Source organism: Neopsephotus bourkii, unplaced genomic scaffold (genome assembly GCF_033783945.1).
Source record: "Neopsephotus bourkii isolate Nb327-2 ecotype Australia unplaced genomic scaffold, CSIRO-AGI_Nbou_v1 NB_787, whole genome shotgun sequence".
Taxonomy (NCBI): Eukaryota; Metazoa; Chordata; class Aves; order Psittaciformes; family Psittacidae; genus Neopsephotus; species Neopsephotus bourkii.
The window spans coordinates 2,380,347-2,388,752 of record NW_026901283.1 but is presented as its reverse complement, the minus strand read 5'-3'; positions in this window follow the sequence as shown (position 1 = coordinate 2,388,752).

Here is an 8,406-nt window from a genome sequence, read left to right as displayed (position 1 = left end):
GTCTACTCTAGACACAGTACTTCCTAGTAATTTAATTTGATTCCTTTGACACTTATGGTGAGGAAAAGCACTGAAGTATGAATCCTACTTCCAAAACTCAAAGGCAGAAGAATACCCACCCTCATGGTATCCAAGCATTTAATAATCATTCAACCTGTTCTTCCAAGCTTCATTTACGGATATTCTGTAACTTCTGTAAATAAATAATCAGGATCACTTAAACTGTAGTTAATCATGGCTGTTGTGGAGGAGGACTCAGAAGACCCACCAATACCCTTTCAGCCCCAGCTTCTATTATATCTCTACTACTTGCCTGTGTAACTTCATGGATTTGCTATTTTAAGCATCCAACGAGGGCAACACAGATAACCGTCCCATAAACTCACACAGAAAAAACTTTAAGTAAGTGAAACAGGACACAGAATTAGATACTTTAAACTCCAATCCCATGAATGGGTATTCCAGCAGCCCTAGAAACAGAAAAGCATTGTGATTTAAAAATAGGGTGTGATACCAGATAACAGCAGTGATTCACCTGGAAGACAAGGAGAGTACAAAAGCAAGAGACAAGCCAAAACCTGCATTGTAATGACACCACACAGAGTCACAGCCTTAACAGCATCTTTGGTGCTGGAATGGAATGAAGGGTTAAGAACAGGGCAGCCTGGCTTTCATGAGAACAAATCACAGGAAAACCTATGTCCCTCATAGAAGCAAAAGCCACCACAAACTGAAATGGTTATTACCAGTTTATCTAGCAACAGTGATGCACACTGCAGCCATCCACAATCAAATATAGCAACCCACTTTTTAAATCGGCACAGACTTTGTAACACGAAGCAAAACCAAGAGTCTGACCATAAAGACTGTAGATGAACAGAGGGAACAATATGGGGAGCAAAGGAATTTCCTGCTGCAGTAGAAGATGCATATATGTCTCAACTTGACAATCATCCACATATTTATATGGAGAATGAGACAGTAAGTTCTTAAGCAATTGCTAATGTTTATTTGCATACTGTCCTTTATTATGAACAACATAACATTTGGTTCCATTCTTCTGGGATTTGTGTTTTTGGGGTCAAGAGTCGGATACATACTTAACCTCTACCCCAAATCAGATACGTTTGCTAAACTAACATTCATACAATTATGAGATGGATTTTTTTTCTTAGCTGCTTCCTGCCCTTCAATTCCCCTCAGACATTGTTTCTAATTGTCCAAGCCGCTGACAAGCAGCCACTTTTTGGAACCTGATTTATCTTTAAGAAAGACAAATAATGCAGACAGTGTCTGCCAACAAACTCAGCAGGTTCTGAAATTTTAAGAATTTGAAGGAGGGGAGGAGTAGGGTAGGGAAAGAGGCTACTACCCCTATTGAGAAAATGGCACGCACACTCACTCCTTGTTAGACACCAGAAGCTCCACTATAGACAGATGGGAAGCTGGGTTTTGCTTCAGTTAGGCTTCCAAGGAATTACTTATTAACACAAAGTCTCCTACAAGCTCACCAGACACAAGCTTCCTTCTCTCTGACTTCCCAGCAACAGTACCTCAATGACTATATTCAGTCTTTAATCAGACCTCCAACAGTGAACAGCTCTCTGTAGCCAGAAACTAAGCAGGAAACGTTCACAAGTGTCAGCATGCTGAAGGCCTTGCTGTACTTGGCTCCAACAGTGAGAGCTGGAAAAGGTGACCTTTACAGTCTGCTGTCCAAACAGCACATAGTGCTGTGTCTCTTGCAATTGTTGTTTGGAAGTCTGTACTAAACCCTCTGCGTTTCTTCCGCAGACAGGACAGAATGGAGAAAAAAAAATACACCGACATGAGGCAGGGAAACTTGACAAGTTCTCTCCATTATATTTTTGAAAGCTATCTGTCCATCATGTACAGCCTTAAAACTATGCTGCTGCCAATGGGTGTGAATACTTACTGTGCACAGAGCACTGGACAATTTTTTGGACCAAAAATATTCCTTGGTTTGCATCAAGGTGCTATTCATCTATTTCAGGATAAGTTAAGGTAGGGCTATCTAGCTAATGATAGGTCTATCACAGTACCATGTAGACACCTAGTCTTGTCAAGCCTGTTCTTTAAACCCCTGTCTAATTGGGCTAGACAGTTTGTACCACACATTAATTGTTCATACACTTCCAGTGAGATGACAATTAAGAAGAGAGCTGTACTTTTCAGCAACTATAAATTACAACAGACACAGGGGAATGAATAGAGAATACCAAATATATTCCTCATCCTTTCAGTGCAGCATAGCATATAACCCGAGCTCCTAGCATAGGGCTCACAGCAATAAAAAGCTAACTGCAATACAATCCAGCAAGGAGTGTAAGACCATACTTATCTTCAAGTATCTGTTCAGAACCTCATGGTTTCCGTAGCGTTCAGGCAGGAGCAATCATAGTTCTGTAAAAACCCATCTGAACTCAAGACAAGCAAATGCAAGTGTCAAAAACAGATCTGAGAAATACATCTCAGGGATGACCTTAATTGCAACCGTACAGCCCCTCTTGTTTCACAAAAAAAAAAAAAGGACACAGAGACACAGAAAGCAGCAAAAAATTACCGCTTAAAATATCACCTAGAACAAACCCTACCATCTCCACACAAGATCTAGCTAGTCCAAGCAGTACTTGAATGCCAGTGATCTATAGTGGACCTTTTATTGCCTTTCCTCCAGCCATAATCACTTATAGACCACTTTCCCACAGCAAAGAATTAAAAATAGTTCACACTGGTCTAGGATCCAAACAGGCTCGAAATGCAAGATGCTGCCACCTCCTGATTCAGTAGGGGACTGATCTAGAAAACCCCCAAAGCCGTACGGAGTTGAAGCTGGACTGAGGGCATCTAAACACTACTCAGTGATGCCAAAGGGGACAATAGCCTTTTCTCCATGTTCATCCTGCCTCTTGAAAAGCCCTTTCAATTTACCTTATGGAAAGTTATTTAGTAAAGAAAAATTAATCTGTTTTCTTTCAGGTTAGCAATTTAAATCGCGTCAGTGATAGCCATGAGAACTGGGGTCAGCATAACTGAAAGCGTAGGACAGAAGAGAGAGAAGAGAGGGTCGGCACATCCTGCAGCGGAAATGCACAGCCTCAGCTATATGATCTTACCCTCCTTTAGGTGGTCTGAAAAGGCAGGTTTTGGAAATACAGTCTCATGTTTAAAGTGGAAGTGTTCAAACAAGGGAAAATTGCAGCAATAATTATGAAAGGCAGACTCTTCAGGTCTCTCCGCAAAATCAGCATCAATGAGACCACCCAAACTCCACTTTGTCCTAACTTGCTTGTCACTGAAGCGACTATTCAACTCTCCAGAGTCAGCCTGTCTTACAATAAACACTTCCAAAAGCATTTCTCAGGTTTTATTTTTCAGAAAAATCTCAACCTCCTTGAAACCCAATGCAAACACATATCACCTTTAACACTGTCAGCATGAGAATCACATTACCCAAGGGGAAAAAGGAGAAAGAAGCCTGAGGGAAAGGAAACAGGCAACACACACAAACAGGAACAATGCTGAGGGAAAAGCAGCCAAACTCGGAGACAAGTGAAAAACTTGTTGGCTTCTAAGAACTAAGTTTCCCTTTTCCCTCCCTCCCCCCTACTCCATCTTAACACCTTACTAATTAAAAATATATTTTTGAGTAATACCTATAGGGAGTTTCCTGTTTACACAGCACTAACTCCATGAGCTAATAAACTCCCTGGCCTTGACACACACTCAGTCCAGAATACAGTAATTACCTAGTAAACAGGAAGCACACCACTGCCAATGCACCAAGGCCAAGAAGACAGGGCACACAGAAGGTAGACTTCTGCACTAGCACCTCCTGCAGCTACTTAAAATGCACATTAGAAATTAAATCAAACCCAAATAATACTCTATGGGCACCTATGCCAACAAGTGTTTGCCAGCACTCTCTAAAGCTTTCATTTAAAAAGAAATCACAATTATTTTTTTAACCAGAAGCTTCTTCCATAGGCTGACATGGCCAAAATACTTTCAGGCATTGCAGGGTAACTTTAGAAAGGCTTTTATGCGTAAACAGATTAAGGCGAGGTAGAAGAAATTTCCATTATAACCTACACATTACCATTGCACATTTGTAACCAGACGACATTTGGAAAGGTATCAGACTTTATAGGGATTATGAGGTGTCCTGGATTTAGCAGTAGCAGTCATTTTTCTCCTTAGTAGCTGGTGCAGTGCTGTGCTTTTGACTTTCAGCCTGGGAATAGCACTCATAACACCAATGTTTTTAGTTGTTGCTTAGTAATGTTTACCCTGACCAAGGACTCTGTGAGTCTCACGCTCTGCTAGGGAGAAGGGGAAGCTAGCAGGAAGCAGAGACAGGACACCTGACCCAAACTAGCCAAAGAGGTATTCCATACCCACTATATTCATGCCCACTATATAAACTGGGGGCAGTTACCCAGAAGGGCAAGATCACTGCTCGCTCGGGCAGAGTATTGGTCGACGGGTGGTGAGTGGTTGTATTCTCTTCTCTTGTTATTTCCCTTATTATTATTGTTGGTGGTAGCAGTAGTGGTTTGTGTTATACCCTAGTTACTGGGCTGTTCTTATCTCAGCTGTGGGAGTTACATTCTTTTGATTCTCATCCCCATCCCTCTGGGAGCAGGGGCAGGAAGTGGGGGAGTGAGCCAGGGCTGCGTGGTTCTGAGCTACAGCTGGGCTTAAACCACAACATGAGGTAACACCATTCAGATGTACAGATGTGAAGACTTACACAGCAGGATACAGCTGCATGAATGGCTCCCTGCTGACTTGCATCATACAAAGTCTGCCTTTTAAGAAGGGCAGGAGTAGTAATAAGTCTTATCCTCCGATCTGGAAGACAAATTCTGAATCAGTGTATTTTGCTGATTTTAATCTAACTTAAATAAGCTAACCTACTTTACAGAAGTGGTATCCCCACTTCATATTACTTCTCCACGGATCCAAGTTACACAGGCTGCAACAGGCCTACGAAGAAATAATTCTCAAAATATATACCTTCTGAGCTGTCAGCAACCATCCTCACTCAGTCCCTTGATAAACAGCAGAAGGCCTGGACATAAAAGCAGGCCCAAATCTTGTCTCTAACATAGGACATTATTATTCTCTGTCATTCTAGTCATTTGTCAATAGTGGCCCATCTCTAATACGCAGTTCCAGAGAATGCCCATCAGCAGTCACTTGCACATAACACACAGACAAATGAGCTAACGCTATGATGTTATAAAGACCATTTTAGAGGGAGAACTTCCAAGCAGCTGTTGTAATCTGATTCTGACAGGCATTCTGCAGGCACCAAAGGAATTCTTAAATATTCCTCTTAAAACAGGTTTGGACAGGGAAATTATCTGTCCCTTAAAATAATAGTGTATCTATCAAATTTCTGGCACAGCAAGAACTAAAAGAAAACCCACTATGATGTTCAGCATCTCCCTCCTTCCCCCCTCCTCAACTGAGATTTGTTACATTGCAAGTTAGATGAGAAGACGCAGGTAGCAGCTGCTTTGCTGCACTAAGGAGTTTCTCTTATCCCATAATTCTTGAACAAGGGCCCATCAATTACAGAACAGAAGCACAGTTAAGACTGTAAGGGGCCGCTGAAGATCGAGTAGCGTATCTGAAGTCACAACACCCTTAAGAAAAACATCAGCAGCTACCCTCACTGGCAGACACCCCAGCTCCTCACACTACCATAAAGTTGCTGGACCTATGCTACCAGTATCTGAACTCTGAAAGGCCACACAAAAGAGTCACGCTTGGCTTTAAAGCACAGCCTTCTCAAAAGCTTTCTTGGTGCTCTTGCAGATTCAATAAAAGTACAGAAACTAAAATAAACTGCAGCTCCCTTTAAGGGCCCTTCCATTTAACTCATGTTAACAACACCATCTAGTGGATTACACACAGATAATTAATTGGGTTTAGATCAGAAACAAAACACCCAGTAAAGGAACGCCACAGGGTAATTCCTAATAAAATTTAAAAATGTGGGCATTGCTTATAAATAATGCATACTACAGAAACTTGTGTCCATGCCAGTCACTGAAAGGTCACTCCAGAAGTGGCTTACCAAATTGGTGGTTTAGGAACACAGACACACAAGAATTGGTTGGTTTTCACTACAGATCCAAGAGATTAAGGGCATATTAAGTGCATAATACAGTCAAGTCCTGCATATTTAACAAAATAAAACTCCAAAGGAGGAACAGACGCATGGGATGAGCAAATGATCCATCAGTTGTGGCACTTTGACAATTAATAGTAACATTTAATCGGATCAAGAAGCCAATCCAAAGTTGAAGAACAGGTATCTTTATTTCTGTAAACTTCACAGTCACCTCATCATTTTTGCCTTATCACATAATTTCAACTTCCATCACCTCTCTGCAATCACTTCTTTCCATTCTTCAGGAGATACTTTTATCCTCTTTACAGGCTTTGCTTTCACCATTTTGAAGTGAGATGGACAATACCAGCCAGTGCTATAGAGTGCCTTCTGCACTGCAGCCTTCATTAGTTGAAGGGAAAAGTGCCTCCCCAAGATAACCCCAAGCACTGGAGGAAGGAATTAAAGCATTAAATTGTCTGGCTTTACCCATCAGGCTACTCAATATCTGCAGACTTAGAACAGAAGTCACCGTTTCATCTACAGCATTAATCCACTTGCTATGCAACTACTCCAGTTAAAGAGAAAAAAAGGCATATAGGGATTTTATAACAGTAGCATGCCAGCTAATAGTATTTAACATACCACAGATGAAACAAGCTCTTAATTGGTAATTGCAAATTGGCCTTATAAACTACTGGAGGCCACTCAACAGGACAGGTTTCTTCACAAGCTGCCCAAAAAGGTAACCAAGATGAGGTGGCAAGTTTTCACCTAGGCCATGATAGGGAAGAAGCATGCCTGAATCTCAAATGTCATTTAATGTATCTATACATTAAGATGGATAAAGGGCACTTGTTTCATATTTGAAGAGGCACATTACAAACCAAACTGAACATCATCAGAAGCAGCACATTACAAACCAAACTGAACATCATCAGGAGCCGGGGAAAAAAGTACTACAAAAAAAAAAACAAAACAAAACAAAACAAACAAACACCACAACTCTACATGAGGGAAAAAAAACACACACACAAAAAAAAACAACACCTGAACACTTAACAGCTAGAGGAAATGCAAGGAACAGAAACACACAATGCTGAGGAAAAAAAGGGCAAGAAGGAGGACCCGGGTAACTATAGACCAGTCAGCCTCACCTCCATTCCTGGGAAAGTGATGGAACACCTTATCCTTGGTGCCATCTTAAGGCATATCAAGGATAAGAGGGTTATGAGGGGCAGTCAACATGGCTTCACCAAGGGGAAGTCGTGCTTGACCAATCTCGTAGCCTTTTATGAGGAAATAACACGGTGGATGGATGATGGCAGAGCGGTGGATGTGGTCTACCTTGACTTCAGCAAAGCATTTGACACGGTCTCCCACAGCATCCTGCGAAATTGAGGAAGTGTGGTCTGGATGATCGGGTAGTGAGGTGGACTGTGAACTGGCTGAAGGAGAGAAGCCAGAGAGTTGTAGTCTATGGGGCGGAGTCTAGTTGGAGGCCTGTATCTAGTGGAGTGCCTCAAGGGTCGGTACTGGGACCAGTATTATTTAATATATTCATCAACGATTTAGATGAGGGAATTGAGTGTACTATCAGCAAGTTTGCTGATGACACTAAGCTGGGAGAGGTGGCCGACACGCCAGAAGGCTGTGCTGCCATCCAGAGGGACCTGGACAGGCTGGAGAGCTGGGCGGGGAATAACTTGATGAAATATAACAAGGGAAAGTGTAGAGTCCTGCATCTGGGCAGGAACAACCCCAGGTTCCAGTATAGGCTGGGGAACGACCTGTTAGAGAGCAGTGTAGGGGAGAGGGACCTGGGGGTCCTAGTGGACGACAGAGTGACCATGAGCCGACACTGTGCCCTTGTGGCCAAGAAGGCCAATGGCATCCTGGGGTGTATTAGAAGGGGGGTGGTTAGTAGGTCGAGAGAGGTCCTCCTTCCCCTCTACTCAGCCCTGGTGAGACCTCATCTGGAATATTGTGTCCAGTTCTGGGCCCCTCAGTTTAAGAAGGACAGGGACCTGCTGGAGAGAGTCCAGCACAGGGCAACTAAGATGATTAAGGGAGTGGAGCATCTCCCTTATGAGGAAAGACTGAGGGAGCTGGGTCTCTATAGTTTGGAGGAGATTGAGGGGTGACCTTATTAGTGTATATAAATATATAAAGGGGGAGTGTCACGAGGACGGAGCCAGGCTCTTCTCAGTGGCAAACAATGATAGGACAAGGGGCAATGGGTACAAACTGGAACACACTTA